The following is a 25,401-nucleotide window of genomic DNA, read 5'->3' as shown; positions in this document are numbered from 1 at the left end:
TAATATTATTGCTATCATTATTAGGAAAACTAATATTTCATTTAGTGAAATGGAAGTATGGTCCACTTGCAGCAGGCCCTCCCAAGAGATGAAGCAGCTGGGGTTTCCCACATTCTGGGCTTTTATATTTGATCCGAGAACCTCTCTCCTACAGTACAATGTACTTAGGACATTACTGCACTTTTCAGGTCATGGCTTATTGTGTATGAACTGATTTCAGCACGTTGGAAAATTTACAAATTGTCTAAGCAAAACAGGCTTTTAAAGTCATAATGCGAATTACCATGATTCGAGATCCCCCAAATAACTGTATTTTGTCATTTTCTCTGTGCGTGTTTTGAAGTTGTGAAGTCCTTTCAGCTGGTGACATTAGGTTCTTCTAGTTGAAGAAGGTAGGCTCTATCCCTGAGGGCGGTGGGCCAATGGGTGGGGATTTTTGTCGCCTGAGGCGGAGTAATCTTGTGTCACACCCAATGGAGTGAGTCCTATTTTCCTTCCCCCATCCCTTCATGTCTAACAGCCTCCTCTAGCATTCCCTGTCTCAAGGACTCCGAAGGGTCCGGGGAATCTTTCCCCGGGTGATCCAATGCAGGTAAAAATGGCAACAAGGCTTCAGGCATGATAGGTTGATAATCCCCAGCAAACTTCAAGGATATCTGCAGGTTGGTGGCCTGTGGGTAGAAGAGTGAACAGTGAGGAGATTTAGCAAACAGGGACCAACCCGAAGAAAAAGTAGAACTGAGGGTAATGGTCCCATAAAGGCGAAGCCAGGAGGTTAGGGGATCAAAGAATAGCAACATCGATATTTGAGTCTTGGTCTTGCCATGCCTCCACTTGGGACCAAGTTAACTCTACAAATGAGAAAACTAACTCCGAAACAAACAAACAAACAAAAACCAGAAATCTTTCCTGCCTAGTGATTTATTCAGAGTCTCAGCAGAGATCATGCATACGAAAGCACTTTTTAAGTTGTAAATTGATAAACAACCTTAAATGGGTATTATTAGTACCTCAGGGGCATTAGGTAAGATGAATATTACTTTTTTCCTTCTTACCAAGAGTCAAACTGATGTCCAAAAGCTAGATAGCAGAAGACTAAATGAGGAGATTTAAACTTTCTATCCAAATCTATGTCCACCTTACACTGCTTATTTTATTTTTATATATTTCAAGATAATGGCTCTCAATCTTAGTTATTAATATGGGATGATTTTCAAAATTATATTCCAATAATGATGGTAAATTCAGATTAATTTCTACATACTTCCCTGGTAGCATTCTTTTGGCGAAAGTCATGCTTATAAGTTTTATTGCACCAACGTGACCTTGTGCTTCAGTGTTGTCATATCTTCAGTTACAGGCAGACATGATTTGAAGCAGCCAATTTTCTTTTTTACAACAAATAATTCACATTTAGGCTGTTGGAAATACTCTAGAGGTTTGCACATCAAGAAGGCATTATCCCAGGATTAAACACTGGTGACTGCTTGCAAAATGCTTGCAAATACAGAATATTTACTAGGTGACTGAACAGTTGCAATTATAGTATGCTGTAGAGAATTAGGGAATCTTTAAGAGTGGGATATATTAGGAGATAATGTTTCCTTCAACTGTGTGCTAGTCTTTGTTCACAGTAAATTTCTTTCAAATGACATCCTGTTAGAAATTTGGCTCTGCTGCAATCTAAAATACTGTCCCTAGATTCACTATCTATGCCTCATGTCCTTGTCTATTTCACTCACCTACTCTCATTCCTGAAACTGAGGAGATTATTTATATTGGAGGTACTTTGGGGTCCCTAAGAATAATGCACTGCAGAGGCAGACCTCAGTCTGTGAAATTCAGGACCAGGTGGTCAGCCCTTAGGGTATCAAGTAAAATTCATGTAAAATCACAACAGAATTGGCTTCCTACTCTTGGGGTTAGTCTCATTTCCCAAAATATTAGTTATGCTTAGGGAAAGACAAGGGATGAAGCAGGGCTGATATCACAGAATCGCATTTATAAAATAAAGTTAGAGAAGTCAGAGTACAGCTTGGCCTCAGAACCCAAAACTGAGATCTCATTATCAGCAGTTTCTATGTTCCTCAAGGCTAGGGTTGAGGTGTTATGCAGTCTCGTCTTTCAGAGCCAAGGACATTAATTTCTGTTAGTGAACCTCCTGTAAATTTGCTATGTAAATGCATTGGTTTAGAGGTAGGGTTACATCTATGATAGAATCCCAAGGCTCTGGAATCAAATGCTTGGGTAGCCAATTTGGGGACAAAATATGTCACTTGAATCTAACCAGCCATCTCATGTTTTGTTGATAAGTACCTCATTACCTTAGGCCTAGTATAGCTTGGGGACACAAAGAAGACCAAGATTAGGTGACAGACTGCCAGTAGACTCCTTTGCGGGGGATGGGAATCAGGGGAACAATGGAGTGTAGAGAGATGAGGAAGGGTCAAAACACATGTTCCAGGAAGGTTTTATTGGATGTTCCCTTTATAGGTAATATTCTCCTCTACATTTTCTTTGTTGAATTTTAGAGTATCTTACGTATTATGCCTTGTGTTTTGAATGCTCATGATTTGTTGTTTCTGGTAGTTATATTCTTGAAAATAAGATTCAACTCTTATGTTTGCATTACCTGACCTCTGTGCCTTCAAGTTTTTAATGAATATTTGTTGAGCAGGATTGAGCCCAAGGTGGTTAACTTGCTTACATTTTATGGCATTAGTGTATATAACAGAATCACCTAGAGAGTTTCAAAAACATGCAGACCTAGTCTACTCAATAGAGATTGTGATGCATTCAGTCAATTTTAGAGTTGTGCATGTGATTTTTTTATCACCCCACCTTCCCAGATGTTTTTGACTTACATCCCTGGTCAAGAATCACTACTTTAGTGAGTAGAAAAGAAAAGAATGTTGATTTCAATACTTGCACCCCTAGGATAAATTTCAATTTGGCCAAATTTTCCTTAGCATCCTGCTTTCTCAGTCAGGGTTCCTCTTCTCCTTATATGCACCCCATCCTCAATGGACTTTCCCGTAGGACCTATCTCACTTAATTAGCTGTCTGCCAGTTCGGAAAGCAATCCCTGATCAGGTGTTAGCCAGTACTTCCTATGGTGTTACATCCTGTAAAGCAATTTCAATTTAATAGGGAAATGCAAGGACCAAAATCTTTAGGGCTTAAGATATCTAATAGGGGTTTTAAGCATCACTGTGGGAGCTATTTCAGTGAAGGGAGGTCTTTAAAATAGACCTTAAAATTCACAATAGACCTGGCTCCCTGCTCAAGTTTCTGGTCCCATTTTCCCAAATATCAGACCCCAGTTTTACCTGACATGAAAAAATTTCAAGAAATTGCCTTCTATTGAATTCTGAAGTCCTGATGTTAGAAAATACTTATTTGTAGATTGTCCTTTTGTATATTTTATTTTAAATTCTACAAGACTTGTTTGTTTTGCATTCTGAAACAGACAGATCCATGCAGATATGGATACATACATTTAAAAACAAACAAACTATTCTTCCAGAATATCCAGGAAATGCCTCATAGAGCAAGTTCAGTGGGGACAGATTGATTAATTCAAACCATCTCCTTTTAAGAACCAAGTAAAGATTCTTGTAAAGATTGTCTACTCTCCACATCAAGAAGTTGAGATATAAGGGGTAAACTTTCCAGAATTTACACTAGCAGAGAAGAGCAGAACTTAATGTTCATCACACACAAACACACACACACACACACACACACACACACACACATGCACACACACTTTCAGTGGAAGAATGCTACTTGCATGATGATATGAAAATAACTATATTTTCCCTACAGTTGTTGACTCATTTATGAAATGTCCTCAATAGGTACAAACTGTTAGCATTAGTAGAGAACATGCACATGTGACTCATTATAATTTTCTTAATTGACTGTTTAATTGGTATTCATTTTTTATTGAAATATTTATTAAACAGATACTCTTACACCTCTACTAGACACTAGAGATTCAATATGTGCACAATTTCATCTTATGAAGAGTGTTAGTCTAATGGGTGGATACATACACATAAAAAAGCAATTATAAAACAGAGTGACAAAGGCCACAATGGGGAACCAGAGCTTGACAGAGGAGGGGCACCTATCCCTGGCAGGAGGGTTTGCAGGCTTCTGGAAACATGCAGGGCTCATTGGTAATTTGGATGAATACAGCAGTCAGGGGTCCAGTGGCTGCAATTTCTTATTTTTATGAGAAAACACACAATAAGAATTATTTGTGAACAGAATTTCAGCAAATTAAGAATTGATTTTATATTACATTTCTTAGAGATTTAAATTCTAAACTCAGCAGATATACGAAAGTCCTAATTAGTGGCAGCATCTTTTAATGACTTATTGCAGATTGGGGTTTACAACCTAATTCAAAATCCATTTTTGTCTATGAAAGTTATGTCTGAATAAATATTTCAAACCATGATAAATACTGAGCTATTAGGATTCTGAATGTTTTCACTGTGAAGAAACCATAAATGTTTGAGGTGATAGATATATTCACCCTGTTTTAAACATTATACAGTGTATTTATGTATCAAATCATTACACGGTGCCCCATAAATATGAACATTTTTTTGTTTTATGTATAGTTAAAGTAAAATTTAAATAAAAAGTGTTGAGCTATTAACAAAAAAAATCACTAAATTTGGAGGCAAATTTAGTCGTACATATGCTATGTACAAATAGGAACAAATGTCATAAACATGTCACTGGTCATCCACTTATAAAGAAAAATGTAGACAGGAAAAAAATTATTCCCACTGGAAAACATGGTTAAAAGATAGGATTTGAGCCCAGCATCGTGGTGTCCTCCTACCAACTATTCGGGAGACTGAGGCAGAAGGATTGCAAGTTTGAGGCCAGCTGGGGCAACTTAGAGAGATCTTGTCTCAAAACAAAATATAAATGACTGGGGTGTAGTTCAGTAACAGAACACTGGCATAGAATGTACGAGACCCTGAGTTTGATCCCCAGTAAAACAAAGAAAAAAAAATGTATTTGAAAATGTCAGTGCTAAAAACTGATTCTAAAACTGGAAAATAGTGATGAGAAATTGACTTTCCTTGCAAGGATTAGTACATTTTCTGAATATAGCAATAAAAATTCCTATATGCGTGCACTTATAGACTTTTATAAAAAAATTTAACAAACTTTATTATATATGTTTGAGATTGACAATACGATCTTATGGAATACATATAGATGGTAGAATAATTACTGCAGTGAAACCTATTAACATATCTATCATCTCACATAGTTTTTATTTTGTGACAAGAACATCTAAAATCTAGTTATATAACAAAAATCTCTAATATGATAAAATTTATTAATGATATGTCTCATGTTGTACATTAGATCTTTAAACTTGTTCACCATAAATATCTAATAACTACATAGTTCCTATCCTTTAACTGACATTTCTCTGCTTCTTCCCCTATTCTTCACCCTTCATAACTAATGCTTCATTTTCTCTCTATATATATTTTCTTGTTTCTGGTTAGTATTTTTGACTTTTTGTTTTGACAAAAAATTAGTGACTGCGATATTTTTTTCTTTGTGTGTGTTTGGCTTATTTCACTTAGCATAATGTCTTCCGGGTTCACATATGCTGTGGTTAATGGCAGGATCTATTTCCTTTTTAAGTTTGACTAATATTCTAGTATGTTCGTGTATGTGTGTGTGTGTGTGTGTGTGTATGCATGTGTGCCTCACATTTCTCTTTACCATTTGTCCTTCAATAGACTTTTAGATTGTTTCCATATCTTGTGTGCCTCTAGATTAATTTGTTAATTTTCTCCTAAAACTTATCAGTTATATAAAGACAGTTTATGAGTTTGGACCAAAGGAACATAAGTTAGGCATTTGTGAATATTTTCTGTGAAAAAAAAAATCATTATTTTTTCAGAAGCTTGAAGGAGAAATCATTCAAAGGAATTTGAAAAAGTCTTGTGCAAGACTGTTTAAAGACAATTTTAGAGGCACCTAGATAGCCCTAAAAAGATAGGTAGGGTTAAAAATTGAAGTTCTTAAACTGCATATGTATGATATTTACCATGATTCTTGCTATCAAGATTTACCAATGACCTGTAACTACTAAAGCAACAAAAGACAGACTAACAATAAACTCAAAATAAAAACAAAACATACACTCAAAAATCGATACTATTTAGTCCAAAACTAAAGTTTATTCTCTAGGGTATGTTCATGAATAATTTACACAAAAATTCATCTGTAATGATGTTCATTCAGTAATTATACCTCACCTACTTAAAAATATTTCAGAGCACATTCTTTACCTAATACAAAGGTAAATTTACTTGATTTATATACATTTTGTTTTCTCCTAGGCAAATTACTTTCCTTGTGCCTGTCTTAAATTGTTCTCAGATGAGGACATGGAAAAACAGCCCATAGGTGTAAATTCCTCTGCTTGATTAATAACACAAAGAAAACAGGCAAATATCATTTTCTTTCATGAGAGCTTTTCTTGGCAAGATTTAGTTTTAATTACACGTGAACTCAATAATCTAAGCCCAAGGAATAAATTATTTCTCTACAGTTAGAAATTATTCATTTAAAAGATAGGCTTTATTGACCAACTTAACAGTGGTTAACTTTGTGGGATATGCATCAGCAGCCTGCTGAAGAACTTATTTCTCCCCCAGTATTAAGCAATATATTTCCCCAGTTACTTTCTATTAAAATGAAAAACTATATATTTTTGGTAGTCATATTTTCTTAAGATAAAATATTGCTATATGTTTTTCTTTTTATTTGTAGATTTGGAGAATGAGAAAAATATTTTTATTATATTTATTTGTGTTTATTGGGGCATTTTAATTATCCAGAAGAGTGGGATTCATTATGCTATATTCATACATGCACATATATAGCATATATATGCTATATTCATACATAACATAATTCAATCAATCTCATTCCCCAGTACCTTCTCTCTTCCCTCCCACTGTGTTTCTTTATATGAAATGGGCATAGTCTTTCCCTGCATTGATGGAACATATTTACATTCAATCCATAAACTGGGCAAAGTGGCCTGAGACCCATCATATATATAGTAACAATCATATTATTGTTTTAACATAAAATATTTATTTCTACCAATGTAAACTAATGTTAGCAAGAGAAGTAATATGTGTAAAAATCCCTACTGCAAAACACATTGTATATAATTGGTTGCTTAGATTAGTAGTTGTTTGATAAATTGTCTCAGTTTGATTTCTTGGTCTAAACTCGAGTCAGCAATTTCCATGAATGTCCTCTTTTCTCACTTCTTTGATTTATTCTCTTTCCACTCCTCTTCACCACTGAAGGAAGAAAGGATATTATCGTAAATATCTAGTCTATTAAAACATGAATGACAATATTGCCATAGTTTGTTCATTAATAAATTCTTTCATTTCTTCATCTAGTATCTACTGGTAACATACAGGGTGCTCGGCTTTGATATAAAGACAAAGAAAAGGAAGATGAAGTTGTGGTTTTAAGACAAGTTTTAGTGTAAGAGTCAGACTTGTGAATGCACAAAAATGGCAAAGAGAAATGGAAATTATGGAACCAATGGAGGAATACTTTACAAGTCTGAGAAGAGTCTAAGCGAACCTCCTCCCCCATCCCCAAGTGTAGTAAGGCAGAAATTAATCCAGGGGACATAAGGCAAGAATGCTCTCAGTAGACATGAGACAGCTAGATATATAAAGAGCTGATTCTTAGACCTCAAATTCCACTTCATTCAAGCCCACTGACCAATTATTCCTGCCAATACCTTTCCCCCAACCCTGAGGACCCCTGTTGCTAAATTTATTACAGATGATTAGAACAGAATTCCTGGGAGGATATGTGTTTGGATTTAATATGGAACACAAATAGGTTTTAGCTACATGAAGTGTGAAAGGTGGACAGGGGAAGAAATGACATTGGGGAGGAGAGATGGTATAAAAGAAAAAAGGAACACCTCCTTCTCTTATGCTGAACGGAAGTCATATTCAAAGTCTGAGAGATTTATCATGTTTAGGGATGTCCATGTTGTTCCACAGAATAGAAACCAGTTTTTAAAGGGTTACAGTGGCAAGAGTTGGGCCACTTCATGGATATCAAAGGTCTTCCACATGTTTAGGAACTTCCGCCAACGCCTTCCTCACAATTTGGATGGGTGAAGAACTTAACAGTACTGCTGGGCTTTGTATAATTCCCAAAAGGGCCTGAAGTCAAAATTAGCATTTTGCCCATAAATCAAAGTAAATAGTATTAATTTGGTTGCAATTAGAGTGAGACTGATAAGTGGAAGCTTTCAACTCAAACATCTGTGGAAGCTGAGTTTTTTATATTAGACTTTTAAAATTACATTATAAGAGTAATTTAAATCATGGCTTACACCTGCTATTTGGGAAAGCTGATTGCAGAGTGTTTAATAAGTTTATAAATTTACCTTAAAAAGTGACATTATCGCATTTACCAATAATGTGAAAATTCAATGATTTGAAAAGGAGAGGGGGAGGGGTTCATGTAAAACATTGGAAACATTAAATGCCAGATGTTCAATAATTCCTGTTGCTTAACTAAATGTGATTTTTTAAAACTTTTACTCCATGCCACTACCCATTTAGAAGTTCCCTGCAGCCACTTTAATTAGCTTTCCCACTTTTCCTGTGAGATAGGCAGATAGCATAATGTGTTGAGTTAACTCAGTCTGGCTGTGGTTTAGCTATTTTTTCATAGAAATCTGGGGGAGTTGTGATACGGTTGAAAGATACCTTCAATCTTCTAAGTTCATTTGTCATTAAGCAGAGGTAATCAGAGGTCAAAATATAACTTTGATGACTATGGCAGTCAGAATATTTAGTCACTATGTTATTCCTGCATTTCTTCTTCTTCTAAAGATTTCATTTGCCACTTTAACTTTGCATAAAGGCAAATGTTTTTCTTGCTCTTTAGAGACTGAAGCATGTCATTTTCTGAAATGTAATGCCTGAGAAAGACCATTGTTATAATTTTTAAAAATTAAAGTATTTCAATATTATCATAGTAAAATGGTGATATATCAAATTGAACACAACTCTGTATTAAGTAGCAGCCAGTTGAAAAATGATGATCGGAAAATTAGAGATAGTCACAACTAAGAAGTGTTTTTTTTCCCCCAGCATACAATTACACCAATTTCAAATTCGCTTTTCATTTCTATAAATTTGTTATGTGACCATATTGTAAAATAGAGTGACTTGCTAAATCATAAACCTGAACATCATCATGCAACATTACCATAATAAGAACTGATCTAAGGACTATTGTGATACATAGAACAATAAACTATAATAGAAATAGTATTGTCTTATTTATCCAGGCAAGACAAGTTAATGATTCCAATGGACTCATGCTGAATGCAAAGATGGGTTCTTTAAAACTATAATAATAAAGTGTATTGTTATATTTAACTATGATGCATTATTTTTAAAAAAATCTCTCAAAATTTCCTTTCCTGAAATATATATCTGTTTCTCATTTAAATGGAGGAAAATGACATACTGGTCTAATTTTAAAAAGTCAAACTAAAAATTAACCATATTTAGCTTTGGCTATTGCAGGGTAGAATCAGGATTAGCTTTGTATTAGGTCTCAAGATGGGATGGGAGTAGCAAAGTGTGACATACATATCTGAGACCAGATAGAGAACAAGGCTTGAAGGTGGAAGTTATCTAAGCCCACTAAAACCTATCAAGTCACAGCCCTACTACTAAAGTTAGAAAACATTCCTTAAATACTTATTCAGTCAAGCAAAATTAAAGAAATAAAAGCGTCTATGTATTTTAAAAGTGTATAAAATCACAAATTTCCATTATTTCTCATTCATTCTTTCATTCATTCATCCTTTATTGATAAACATAGCACCTACATTATATTAAGAACTGCACTGAATTAAGTCCTGATATACAACTGGAACAACACATAGATCCTTACCTCAATCATATGGACATTATAAGGAAAAGGCAGGGGATGACCATAATTATCAATATCTATCAATAAAATCATAGATGATATTCAAATGAGTTCAGTAGGATTGAAATCCTGAAATGGAAATGGCTGTGGAGGTTCTTTTGTTTGTTTCATCTTGTTTGTAGTGGGTAGAAAAGGGGGGGAATATGCATTAGGACTTTGGGATAGAAAGGCATTGAGAGTTTGTACCAATCAAGTTAGGGACTTTAATCTTTTCCTAAGATTAACAAGGAGTTATTGTTAAAAGATTTTCTGCATATTTGTAAAGTGTTTCCTAAAAGTTCTTATGTGAGATAACACAAGAAGGTTTAGAGGAGAAATGATTGAGTATGAGAGCCTTAACCTAATCAGTGGATTAACTCTCTAATGAGATTAATTGAGTAGTGACTGAAGGCAGGTAGGGTGTGCTAGAGGAGGTGGGTCATTGGGGTCATAACTTTGGGGTATATATTTTGTATCTGACAAGTAGAGTCTCTCTCTCTCTGTCTCTCTGTCTCTATCTTTCTGTCTCTCTATCTTTCTGTCTCTCTATCTTTCTCTCTCTCTCTGTCTCTTTCTCCCCCTCCTTCTCCCTCTCTCTCTCTGTCTCTGTCTCTCTCTCTCTGTCTTTCCCTTTCCCTCTCTCTCCCCCCCCCCCAAATCCCTCTCCCTCTCTCTCTCTTTCTCTGCTTCCTGAACATAATGTGAGCTGCTTCCCTCCTCCACACTCTTCGACCATGATGTTCTGCCTCACCTCAAGCCCTGAGGAATGGAGCTCACTATCTATGGACTGAAACCTCTGAAACTGTGAGCCCTTGAAAAACTCTTCCTCTTCTACAATTGTTATTGTAGGTCTTTTATTCGCAGTAGCAAAAAAGCTGACTAAAACACTGCACATACACAAACTCTTATGATAAGACTTGTACTTTAGCAGGACTTTTATGCTTCAGTATATAGAATGGCTTAATGGAGTTAAAACAAAATGCTTATAAGAACCCAAGAAATTTAATCACAAGGTGATCAATGGGCAGTAGAAAAGTATATACACATTTTCTTGAGGAAAGTTCTTATTTATCCCTTTGTAAATATTTATAAACATCCATGAAAAAAAAACAAAGTAGGAATTTTTGAAAATTCCAGTTTGGGGATCTAAATTGAAAACTAAAGTTTAAGCTATAGCAATCAAAATCACATTGATGAGGTTCAGGGTGGAAATTTGATTCAGGCAGAATGATGTTGCAAGAGATTAGGCCATTGCCCAGATGTGAATACATGGTAAAACAGAAGAACAGGTGTAAACAAAACTAAGAAAAGAGACAATATTGACTATCAAAAGAACAATGACCAAATCATCATTCAGGAGGAAAGACAGCAAAAATTTAGGTCACATTGAAGACAGAAGTAACAATGAACAAGTCTGTTTTACTAGATCCTTATGGTCAACCCCAGAGTGTGCATGGTAGATTAAAGAAATATTGTAATTCTTACAGATATTCCTCAATTTAGGTGGGATTATGTTCTGATAAAACCATTGTATGTTAAAAATATCATAAGTCAAAAGTATATTTAATACACCTAACCTACTGAATGTTATAACTTAGCACCAACCACACTTTGTCTCATGATCATGTCAGTGACTAGGAGCTGCTGCTCACTGCCACTGTCCAGCATCACATACCACATACCACATACCACATATCGCTAGCTCAAGAAAAAGTTGAAATTCAAAATTCCAGCTACAATGTCTACTCATTGCTTATCACTTCCACACAATTGTAAAGTCAAAAAAATTGTAAGTCAAACTACCTATAAGTCAGGTACACTCAGTGGATGGAACAATAAAAATTTAGAGTCAATCACTGATCAGTAGAGCATTTTGGTTAAATACATATTTTTTTATTTAAAATTATCTTGACATTAAGAGAACACCTCCTTTTATAAGCATATATGTTCAAAATGTTCCTATGTGCAAAAAATTTAGAAAAATCTCTTTATAAGCAATAAGCATTCTAAAACAATAGCCATTTGAATACCTAACAAATAATGGAATTCTCCAGAGATTTTCAGATTGTGAGCATTTTCTTTAATACACAGCATTATAACTTGAATTTCTGAATTCCCCTAAAAGATACAGATTATATAGTTTTATAAGTATTGCTAGACTGGTCTCTTCTGGCTATTGAAATATATAACTTATTTAGAAAGTCAATAATCAGGAAGATTATTTTAATTTTATCCTGGTGGCAGAATAGGGGGAGAAAAAAAATGACCATACTTTCAGAAAGAGGTATAGCTATCTAGATAATATAAATTAAAACAATTTATTTATACCTTCATTCATGAACAGATATTTAACACCTCCTGTATGTCAGGCATTGTCCCATGTGCTAAGAATAGAACCATGAACATGACAGTTAAGTCTATGACTTATGTCACAGTGAGGGAAGGAAGAAAATAAACAATATAAGCAAATTATATTTAATGTAATATTACATAGTGATATATGATATGAAGGGAAAAAAAAGCCTAAAATCAGAGAAGCAATTTTAAATAGCCTGAATAATAAAGATTACCAAGAAGCTGGATTACAGAAATGCTAAGATATTTAGGTATTAAAATATTCTAGAGTGTTGGTTCTCAAATATTAGCATGCATCAGATTTCCCCAGAGGACTTGATAGAATGCAGACTGCTGGAGTTTCCACCAGATTTTCTAATTTAGAAAGTGTTTGGTGGGGACCAAGGATTTACCATTTTTATACGTTCCCTAGTGACACTGATGTCAAGTGCCGTACGCTGAGAACTATTGTAGAATAAAGAGTTAAGCAAACATTTTCTATGAAGGTCCAGATGATAAATATTTAGACTTTGTAAGTCATACAATCTCTGTTGAAACTATTCATCCACACTGTTGTTGTGCAAAAGTAGCCATAGTAAATATATAAGTACATGAGCAAATGAAACTACTTATAGACAGACACTATTTTAGTTAACTTTTGCATTGCTGTAAACAAAAGACCTGACAAGAACAATTTAGAAATGGAAAAGTTTATTTTCACAGTTTCAGAGGGTCAACAGATTCCATAGCTCTGGAGCCAAGGTGAAGGCAAACATCATGACAGAATGGTATGACAGGAGAAAGCAACTCAGAACATGGCCAACAGGAAACAGAGAGAGTTCCCCGCACTAGGAACAAAATATAACCCCCTGGGGCCCCCAGTGACCTACATCCTCTGTCACACCCCACCTGTCTGTACTTATTACCCAGTTAATCCATATCAGTGTATTAATCCACAGATTAGGCTACACCTCTCATAATCTAATTATTTCACCTCTGAACATGCTTGCATGATATCACACATAAGCTTTTGGAGAACACCTCATATTTAAACCATAACAGACACTCAAATTTGAATTTTTTATAATTCCATATGTAATAAAATACTATCCCTCCTTAGTTTTCAAGCATTTAAACATTTAAAAACCAACTTTATCTAATGGACCTTGCAAAAAACAGATACGGTCCAGGAAGTTTGAAGACTTTATTCAAGAAGTAAACAAAATGATAAAAATTCCTGAGGCAGGCTCATATTTGGTGTGTTCTAGGAAAGAAAAAAAAGATGAAGAGGCTGCTGAATTGGAGCACCCCTCCAAGGTACGAGATCTTACAAAAGCTTCATGGGTTGTATTTAAGTAAGTAAATAACTTTTTAGGTTTTCAGCAGGAAAATGGCACCCTTTGTCACATTTTGATGTCCCTTTATGGTTGATTATATTATCATGAGACTAAATTGTGGAGAAAAGAATAAGACGAGAGGCAGGAAGACTTATTAGGAGCCTCTCCCAGTTAGCCAGGTAAATCTTCTGGTTTGAACTCAGTTCATGGAATAGAAGTAGTAGAAGAAAGGTTTTTTTGAGCCTGTAAACCACCTACACATGCTGATAGATGTGCTGTGGGACAAAAGACAAAGTCGGAGACAGTTCTGAATCTTTCAGTCTTGGGAACTGAATTGTAGGGTCAATTACTCAGCAGTAGTTATTAGAGTAAATTGTAGAGCCAATTACTCAGCTGTAGGCAATAGATTGAAAAAAAAAAAACACAACACAATAATTGTGAAAGGGAAGAATAGCCACTTAGGAGGAAAATAAAAGCATATGGCAAATATGGCATCATGTCACCAAGAAAATATTTCAAGAACAATGGTGCCCAAATGGGCAGATATTGGAAGCTGAGGCAAAGATAAAGATGGATAATTGGCCACTGCCATAATATTGGAAGTTTCTATAGAAATGAGATGCTAAATTGTAAAATCATGCATAAGAGTTAAGAGATGAGAGCTATATATAAGAAATAGTGTTTCTAGATTGTTCTAGAAGACTTTTCCTATCACAGAAAACATGGATAAGTAAGGGGATAAAAAGATGTGGAGAAAGATAATACTAGCAACAGGTTTTATGGATTGTTCTTTCTGAAAGACTTGCTAACAAGAACAAGAGTGGGGAAGGGGCTAGAAAGGTATGAAGATAATTTCCTTCACATACATCATGTGGTGAAGATTGGAAATATTGCAGCATGTTTATATGCTCATATAAATTATCCAATCAAGAGGAAAAACTTGATGGAGGGGAATAGATTGTGAAAAATGGCTGATTTAGATTATTCTTGAATTGGTTAGAAAAGGATGACTTTTTGTTCATGTTTGGAGGGTTACTACCATAGAGAGGAACATTTCACATAGTGAAACAGAAGAGAAGTAGGAGTAATTCATGAAGATGGGGATAAAAGTGATATGGGGTACATTAGTCAAGGTTCATCAGAGGAACAGAACCAATGGGATATATATAATATAAGATGGGATCAAATTTACTTATAGTCAGAGACTGAATAGTCTCATGATGGCCAAATATAGACTGGAGAAATAGGTAAACTGGTAGTTGTTCAATCCCTGAAGCAAGAAACTTCAGAACAAGAGGTACCAAGGAAGCAGTTCCAGTCTGAGGCTGAAGGTCTGGAAGGCTCTGGAGAGTTGCAAATGTGACTTTGAATTCAAAGCCTGAAGGACTCAAAGTCTGCAATCCATGAGTGACAGTAGCAGCAGCAAAAAGCAAAGCAAAACCAAGCCAAACCTGCATGCATGTAAAACCTTCACTTCTTCCACCTTTTCGTTCCATCCAGGTCCCCGCCTATTCCATGGCCCCACACTGTTTAGGGTGGGACTCCCCCATTCAGTGTGCTAACTGGAGGCTAATCTACTCTGGAAACACCCTCACAGACACACCCAGAAATATGCTTACCTATTTTTAGCCACCTCTCAATCTGGTCAAGTTGACAACCAAGATTAACCATTACTTGGGGAGAGTATAGACACATTCTTTTCAGATTGCTTCCATTTTTTGTGAAGTAGAAGTGACAAGGTAAACCCTTACATACTTCCACATCACCTGTGAATTGGGGTGAGAGAAAATAAAGAAACGAAGGACTTGAAATGAAGCTTCCTGAAAAGTTTTCTGAAGAATTCATTAAAAGGGAATCTGATCTGAAGAAGATATTGAGAGAAAATCTTGAAAGAATCTCTTGATGAAGACATTCTGAGATCCAGTGCAAATTGGACAGAGGCTCAGGTTAGGTTATGTACAGTATATAAAGTGAGATGTGTGCAAGTACAAACTGTTGCTTTTTTTTGAGCCTGGGTGTGTAATAACTGGTGATATGGGAATGTTGGAGAAGAATGATCCTCACTAGGAGAAGTGAGACTTTTGTGGCTCTAAGTCCAGTGTTTTGAAATCAGTAATAAGGCACCCCTGCACACTACCTGGTTCTGTCAAGCCATGGCAGGGCCAACCCCACGTCCATGTGGAGGGTCTCGGGTGCTAGGGGAGCGGCAGAGGGCTCCTGGCTCCTCACCCCAGGGACGAGTCAGGCACAGCTGCTTTGGCCAGGGAGTGTGGGTGCCCCAGTTTTCTCTTTTGGGGACAGGTTGAGATGCAAAATGAGCCTGTGGGCTTCTTGTTAGACTCTGCAAAGGCCGGTGCCCAGATACCGGAGGGTAATTTATGAATATACCCTCTGCTGAGTCATAGAACATTATCTCATTGACTTACCTTAACATAATAAATCATAATACAATTAGAAAAACATGATTTGCATCGATGGAAGGTTTTGCACTGGTGTATTTAGGCAGAGACAAAAGAATTAAAAGTTTGAAATAGCACACAGTGTAAAGGATAGCTCCTCTGGGTCAGGCCAGGGAGTTAACTCCTTTGGAGGCTGAATGAGTAAGTAGCATGACATATAGGGATTTGCTGCATTTCAGAGTCTGGTCTCAAGCCTTGCACCCTCAGATCTCTGTGACAATGGATGTGTCATTTGAAATCTGACTTGATTTAATGAAGCTTGTGAGGTTGAGGTGTAAACTATTATGCCAACCTTGTAATTTCCAGTGGAAACCATCACTGCCAATGGATTTCTTTATCCTTAATGTCTTTCTATAGGTGAAGATGTAGAAAGCCAAATCATACTAAAAATGACAGCTTAAAATTTATTGATAAAGGGAGGACTGAAAACAGAATTAATCACTGTGCAATACAGAATCAGAGGATCTGAGTTCCTGATTGTATAGCTTATTCAGAGATTCAGAGATAGGAGTAATTACTGCCCCTGTTGCACACATTAACTATAGTTATGGCCTTACCCACTTGTATTGATAATCAACTAAACAACACATACTAAAAGACATATGGGGGAAAATTGTGTTTAAAATACATGTATCATTGTTAGATCACAGTATATATTGCATACTGTCTATACTTAGTATACATTTGTTGAATTAATAAAGAAATCAAAGAATTAATCCATTTATCAATTCTTGAGTCCTACCCTATTTGAGCCAAAGTTCAAAGATTCTTGTTATTCATAATCTACCTAAGGGTAAAGTGAAGAATCACAATAAGAGAAGATAAGAGCAATATGCTATCCTCAATGTATAAATAGTCTTCTTTTAAGAAACATATATTCAGACTTTGATTTTAATTGACCTTGTTGCTCAACACTGGAGCAGCTACAATGCCAGTTAATCACTTCACTGTTCTCCATGTTGTTTAGGAAAACATCCGTTGTGCAGGTTGCCTGGTCTGACTAATGAATAGCTTCTTTTGTCAGTCATGTCTTGGAAGCATGTACCTCTGACTCCGTTTATCCTCAGATTCTCCTGATCTACTTTGTATTGCTTCTGTTTGTCAGAGTCGGGGGCTTGAATCTATCTTGACCTTTAGGGCGTTTTGAGTTTGCTCCTTATCACCAGGGAAAGACCAAACCACCCATACTATGTTCTGCACCTTATAGATAATCCTACAGTGATGTGGAGTGAACCAGAGGTAGACAACACCTTGGCGTGCCTCTCTATCTAGAATACTTCAAGAGATCACTGTATATACATCATAAAAATCTCTTTACTTATCCAATTATTTGAATACTGAATAGTCAATGCTCTTTGACGTAGTCTTGCATTCTTTAGCAATTGGGAAGTGTTCTGAGAAAAGCATTGGTAGGTAATGTTGGCCAAGTGCAAACATCATAGAGGGTATGAAAATTAAATTAGGATGACTGTGACATCAATGGAACAAGTAATTTTATCAGTCCTGTTGTGTAAGCAGTTTGATGTTGACTGAGCTGTGTATTGTGGTGTAATGTGGTGTATGACTGTATTAGATTTTTGTTATGCCACAAGTTGAGATAAACATTGAGGGAATAAAGTGTTAAAGGAGAGAAGACATGGATACTAAAATGTTAAATATAAAACTACCATTTAAAATTGTATAACACATGTAAGGACTTCAGTATTCAATGGTGCTGAATAAGAGTTGTTTTCTTCCTTATTTATATTAACTTATTAAGTCTTTTAACAGTATCATGTCTATAGATAAATTTGTTTGCACATGCTAATATATTTATATTCACAAAATAATGTGGTGTTTGACTTTTTGTGCTCACATGACACAAGAAACAGCTATTTTTTAGCACTAGATACTAATAAGAAGTAAAACCAACAATAATTAATATTGTATTATTTTATTCAATATTAAAAGTTAATCTACCTAGTATAAAATAATGCCATTTTACAGAAGAGATAACTGAGACACAGTTTAAGTGACTTGTTCCAGATCTCACAGCCTGTCAGTGACAGTCTGGACCCAAACTCTGATCAGTTCCACTGAGGTCCAGAAGAGAAACCAAGCCGTTAAGCGGCCCAGACACTTACATATGTGCAAATCTAAGATGATTTTCTAGCTATTTGAAATACATGCTACCAGGAAACTTGTCATTATTAGATGCAAAACTTTGAGCACATTTTTAATAAGTAGTGATCAATTTTATCTGCAAGCTTCAATATTTTGCTTTTCTTTCATAGAAAAGTGGAAAGTTATTTTAACTACATAGGATTTAGTTCAGATTGTTTACATTCATTCTGATTAAATAATTGTAAAGAATGTAATTTAGCTCCTCAAGAGACTATATGCCCAGAACAGGTTTAACACTGGCAATTGCCTCTAAGTGTAGGAAATTTCAAACCGTTGTTTCATTGTCTCTCACGTATCTACATACTGAAACAGGACTTGAAATGCCTTTGCTTCTTTTTTGAAAATTTATTGATTTATTTTTATTTGTTCTAATTAGTTATACATGACAATAGAGGGCATTTTGGCACATCATACATAAATGGAGTGTAACTTCTCATTCTTCTGGTTGTACATGATGTAGAATCACACCAGTTGTGTAGCCATATGCACATAGGGTAATAATGTCCCATTCGTTCTACTATCCTTTGTACCCCCTACCTCCACTTCTCCCTTCACTCAACTCTGCCTAGTCCAAAGTACCTCTATTTTTCCCTAGCCACCCACTTATTTTGAATTAGCATCTGCATAGACCTTTTGTTTTGGGATTGGTTTATTTTGCTTAGCATGATATTCTCCAGCTCTATCCATTTACCTGCAAATGCCATAATTTCATTCTTCTTTAAGCTTTTGCTTCTTGATATGAGTATAGTTTGGGGGGGCAACATCCATTTGGACAGTCATTTTCTGTTTATCTTTTAGAAAATTAATAGAAATAGCAAGTATTAAACTTTTAAAAATAACTAATTCAATTGCCCTTCTAAATATCCCCCCCAAACTAAGTATCAGGCAGATAACCAAGTAGAGGAAACTTTCTTATCCACTAATAATTCCTAATATTCAAAAGATATCTGAAAATTGAACTTTCACATTCTCTCTGGCCACAAAGGGAACTTTCTCTGTGTCATGTTTTGCTTTTAAGGAATAATGTTTTGAATCTCTACGAGGACATTTCTTCCCAGGACACCAATATGGTTTTCTCCCTTACAGTGACAATACACTGAGAAACACTGTGGCTTAACAATGTGAGCACCCAGGTATTAAAAAGTCATTTTATTCAAGGTTGATCCCAAGCTTGTAGTAATTGTGCTATATTCTATCCAGTAAAAAGAAAGTACCAGCCTGTGATTTCCATGTTTGTTGACAATACTGACATAAGAATAATTTAACTTAGATTGTTAATAAATGTTAAGAATATCAATTAAATAAACTTGTGGACTTTTCCCTATTAACTTCAGTGCAAAATATGCTTTCACTTTTATGTGGCAGAATATGTTTTAGGAAACTTTTCTTTCCTTTTAAGCATGCACATTTTTCAAAATTCTGAATGAAATTCAAGCAGTACCTTGTCTTTTCAGCTATTCAAATAATTAGCTGTCTACAGTAAATTTTTATAATGTATGCTATTGTTTTACTTCATTCTATCTTCATTTTCTTTCCCTTTTCTGTTAAAGGAATTATACAGATTTATTTGTTTTTATCACTGAAAGAGGAAAATGGTCTTTGATGGCTTTACTTTGAGCTCAAAATGTGGTGAGAAAGTACTTTGGAGTGCTTCACTATCAACAAATCTATTTGTAGAATTTCTTTTGGAAGTCTTGATGTAGCAGGTGACTGACGTAAGTTTCTTTAGTTAGGTCAGTGACCTAAAAACCTGAGTGAGGATTGCCATGGGCGATCCCAGTAGGAGGACTTTGAAGCTCCACTGCTTCTTCTCCATGTTGTTTAAATCTATCCTCTGGAGTCCTGCCGCAGGAAGTGCCCTGCTCTGCCTCCTCCTCTGTGTCACTGAGAGCAGCATCAAGAGAGGTCTGTTGTATCAGGGGACATCCTGACCACACAAGAAACAGAACTGATTTCAGCTTAGTGTAGCCACGCCTTAGGCTTGCTCTCAAACCAACTGGTTCAGCAGCATTTAATTTTTTAATTTTTATTTTTTTTAAATTTGAGATGGCCAAAGGATTTTCTATTAGAAAAGTTCTATTTTTCCCACTCCAGATCTTGTGTTTGAAAATTCAGAAGAGTTCTTTTGACTTACTCTCCATGTAATTAGCAGTACCTTGTCTTTTCAGGAAGTATGATTGGCCTTCAATTAGGTTCCATTTCATTTGAATTAAGCAGAGAGCCCTAAAAGACTTCAATAGGTGGATGTCTTCTCTTTTCCCTTTCCACAAGGTGGAGGCAAATTTTCTCTATCTCAATACACCTTTGTTCATTCAGGTCAAATTTTAACATAGAAGAGAAGGGTAGTTTTAGTTGCCAATTCGGAGGCCTTTAGCATTGTCTGCATAACCTCCTTATAATAAGCTTTTGAACATGGCATTCATAGACTATTCAGTTAAGTTGTTATATCAGGAACTGATAAAGTTATGCTTCACTGGATAATATAGGATTGTATAATCAGAAAGCAGGATAATAAATCTTAAGTATTTTCTATTTTCATCTAAAATCTCTTTTTCACCTCACATCTGTGGTAGAAGATGACAGTCTATTGATAAAAAAAAATAATTTAAGATTTGGGAAGTAAAATATATCAGTAAGAAATTAAAGTAAGGTCTGGGAGAAAGCTTTTATAAAGACTGGATTTACTACATTTTGATTAGAAAAATTTCTAGTCTGAGAGATCAAATAAGCAAAATTTACTTTTTCTGTCATTCATTTAACAACATTTAACAAGCACTCACAGTATGCAAAGCTGTGTGTAGGCACTGTGGGAAATATAAAGATGAATTAAACACAGTGCCTACCTGTAAAAACCTTAGGGGAAACAAAAATATGCATAAATAGCTAGAATACAAGCTGGAAAGATGATAAATGCCTTCAGGGGAGCATAAAGTCTATTGAGTTCAGCAGCTTGTAAAGATTACTTTCTTGCTGAAATAAAATGCAGAATACATATGCATAGATTTAAGCATGTATGTGAACACACATACACATGGATCACATATGTATGTGGGTGGTTCTGTTATATGTCACTCAGTCTTTGAAATGAATAATTGTTTGGTGACTTTAATATGAAACCAATAAAATTAAGCATGTCCAAAGGACAGCATCTAAGTGATTCAAAACATGATCCTGCTCTTAATGTTTAAAGAAATGTTTCAGAACAAATTTCAATTATAAGACAAGAAACATATGAAATGACTACTAATAAGAAAAACTAACACTTTGGTAAATGTTAAATAGAATCACAACCTTTTATATCTAATTTTTTCAAAACTTGCAAAACCTGTACCATCAAAAAAAAAAAAAAAAGCTAAGGGGAATAATTGATATAATACTAAAGTGAATATTAGTAAATGCAAATTCATATAAATTATTTGTGTTTTGAATAATTTGAAATAAGACCTCTGTCCAATGGACTCAGAGTATAGAGGTTTCAAAAATAACCCTGGCAATTTCTGCACATAGAGAGCAGAAATAATTTAATTATAGCAAGACAGGCTCAAGTTAGATTTGTAAATTTTCAGAGAACAAATTCAATATGAAGAAAGCATCAGAACAATTTGCTCAGAATTGAGAATTTATAAAATCCTACAGATTGACCAAACAGGTTTGAGTGAAGTTGTGGATGAGGCTATCTCTTGAAAGCAATGGATCTGTTGACATGGCCAGAACTAAGTACAATTATCCAGTACTTTTGGGTCTTGTTTGGTGAATTCTGAACGTTTTTAATCTTCCCAGGCCACTTTACAAAGTAGATATCTGAAAGTCTAGATAAAATTAACATCTGCCCCATTAATAGTTTTTAAAAAAATAAATGAGTTTGGACACATGTGGCTTAAGAATAATATCATCTCAGAAATTAGCTCTCAATAACTAACTCCTCCCCACAAACAAAAACAGAACCCAACAGCAGGGGACAGAGAAAGAAACCACTGACATGGGAAAGTGGAAAGTAATTAATCCTAATGCTATCATAGTTCTTTACTTTCCTGAATGAAAATTTTAAGAAGTCAGGAATTTTATAACAAAATAAAAATAATTGCATTGAATTTTTAAATTCAATTTATTATTTTTATACAATTGGTTTTACTTTCCTCCAGTTCTTTCTGGCCCTAAATTTGCTTTTTGTGGTATAATCTATTTTGCTAACTGTTGCATAAAAAGTTCTCATCATTATGGGGTAACATGCAATGTTTTGCTGTATGTTTACATTGTGTAATATGTAAATGAAGTTAAGCATACCTATCTCATCAAGCATTTCTAATTTTTTTAAGGTGAAGACTTTCAGAATCCTTTCTTCTAGGTTTTTGAAATACACAAACATTATTGAAATTTATGTGACATACATAAACATTATTGTAATTACTTTGCAATGATGCCCCAGAACTTCTTGCTCTCCATTTAATGGTAAGCTTGCCCATCCATCTCACCCCTACCCACCAACTGTCCTGGCCTCTGTTACATGAATTCCACTCTCAACTTCTATGAGATCTGATTTTCTCGATTTAAAGTTGAGTTGTAGTAAATAAAATATAAAGCTTTATCTGCATTATAAGATGGAGGGACTCCTGAATGTTGCAAAACTTCAGGTACTATATTTGATACTTCAACTGTGATACATTTGCCAGGTTAACTACAGGGCACAAGATTAAATTTGAATTTCAAATAAACAAGGAGGATTTTTTGGGCAGGTGTATTTTATTCTGAATTTTACATGGAACATTTTTATACTAATAAATTATTCCCTATTAACCTGAAATTCAAATGTAATGGCGCATCCCGTATTTTCATTTCCTAAGTATAATAATCTTAGGCTGTAGGAAATCCACACATCTGCATATGCCAAAACCTAAACAAACCAAGGAGTAGTTTATCTATTAATCCATTCATCTTTGTCCTCCTCTTCCCCACTCCTTCCTTTAGACCATAATTATTCTGACCTAAGTAATTTCAACAGCCTACCAACTGCCTCTGACTTTATTTGCTCCCTTCAACACCCTGTAGTAAAATGATTATTCTACAACACAAACTAGATCAAGGTGATTTGCATACAAAATCTTGTTAATGGCTCTCCGGTGTCCACAAGAGAAAATGTAAACTCCTTAGTAAATAATGTTAAGCTCTAGATGGTCTGGGTCTGTCTTCCTCTTGCTTTGGTTGTAAATTAAACTCTGCCACAATTAGCCTCATCCAGTCCTGATTTCTTTGCCTGGAAAGATCTCAACCTTTTCCCATTTTCTCCCCTGGAGAACTACTGAACACCAACCTAGGCTTTTGTGCCTGGCACCCTGGCACCTGCCTTGTTTCTTATTTTATCTTCTAGTGTTCCAATTTTAGCATTTTATAGCAAGTATCCAATAGTACTTCCATTGCCTCTTCACTCCTCAGTCTCCCCAGTAGACTCTGTGCTTGGGAGGGAAGGGATTGACTTTTTTTTTTTTTTTAACTTTAATACACACTGTTTGACACATTTTATTAAAAAGTTGCATTGAAGGAAGGAGAAGATTTTTAGGTTAATAATATATCAGGGCTGTGGGAAGATGTAATAAGAGCATTTTTAAAACAATAAAGCAGCAAAAATAAAGCAAGACTTTTAAACAGTTCTCATGTTTTTCTTTGATTAGTCATTAGTGACATGGAATTTTTAAATATAAAAATAAAATGATGTTTATATATAAATCCATATACACATATATATAGACATATAATATAGATAGATAGATTATGAAATGGCCAAATCAAACTATTTAACATATGGATTTCCCCACATATTTACAGGGATTTTTTTTTTGTCTTTTTATGTTGAGAACAATTAAAATCTACAATCTTAGAAATTTTCAAATATGCCATAAATTGTTTTTAGCTATAGTCACCAAGAAGTACAACAGATTTCTTGGACTTTTTCCTAACAGAAATTTTATGTTCTGACTAACATCCCCTCAATTTCCCCAGACCCTAGATTCAAGTGAGTATTATACACTGTTTCTATGACTACAACTTTTTTACATTCTACATGTAAGTGAGAACGTGAAGTCTGTGTCTTTCTGTGACTTGCTTATATTATATCACTTAGCATAATATCTGAGGTTCATCTACATTGCCACAAACGGCACGATTCCTTTTTAAGGTTAAATAGTATCCCTTTGTGTATGTATACCACATTTTCCTTATCCATTTTTCCAAGGATGGATGATTAGGTTCATTTGTATCTTGACTTTAGTGAATAGTGCTACAATGAATATAGGAACAGGCTTGACACAGTTCTTGCATGCTAGGTAAATAGCTTCTGATTATTTATTTAAATATTGTATATAGTTATAAACTATAGTGTCCCATTTTGATAAGTATTAAAGATAGATGTGAACTGAGTAATATGCCCTAAGAAAGAATTTCCCTACTTCTAATTGGAATTTTTTAAAAATTTGATATAAAACAGATTTTAATAGGTAATGCATAGAAACTATTCAAAAAGTACCTAAGGCACCCAGTCCTACCCTTCCAACCACTTACATTCTGTCCCTGTATAAACATCTTCAGAACTCCTCAAGTGCCTTCCACAGACTGTTTATTCAAATATGAGCAAATATGCAAATAGAAGCACACATACATTTCCATTGTTTCTATGGGTAATTAAATCTTTAACTAGTAAAGAATATAAAGTTGGAAAGCTTTCATCTGACCTACTCAAGCAGTTATTTCATAAGAAAAAAATTTTTTTGCTTGGTTTCACTATTTTGATCAGTAATTAAGTAATTAAATATTCATTAATGAAGAATTTGTAATGTCCTGATTGCAAATTTTAAGTGGGTCATGCTCCACAAAAATATGCTCCTTTTCATTGTCTTGAGGTTTTAAAGATTTAAATAGACAGCTTCTCTGAATATAATATATTCCCTTCTTTACCAGTTTTTTCCCCTGTATTAAATTGTTGAACTGTTTCTCAAGTTCATTTCTACTTCTCTAATCCTTTTATACATTCTCAATGCTGAAAAGAATTAAAATTTAAAATACTATTATTCACTAATCATACA

At 34.9% G+C, this 25,401-nt stretch overlaps 1 protein-coding gene across 3 annotated transcripts in view; it reads left to right on the top strand.

Moving 5' to 3' along the window:
* Positions 1 to 25,401, top strand: part of LRRTM4 (leucine rich repeat transmembrane neuronal 4) — a 787,905-nt gene that overhangs the window by 127,113 nt on the left and 635,391 nt on the right. The window lies entirely within an intron of this gene.

The sequence above is a fragment of the Sciurus vulgaris genome (assembly GCF_902686455.1).
Source record: "Sciurus vulgaris genome assembly, chromosome: 14".
In the NCBI taxonomy this organism is placed as follows: Eukaryota; Metazoa; Chordata; class Mammalia; order Rodentia; family Sciuridae; genus Sciurus; species Sciurus vulgaris.
The sequence above is the reverse complement of the archived record's forward strand: the minus strand, read 5'-3'. Positions and strand labels throughout refer to the sequence as shown.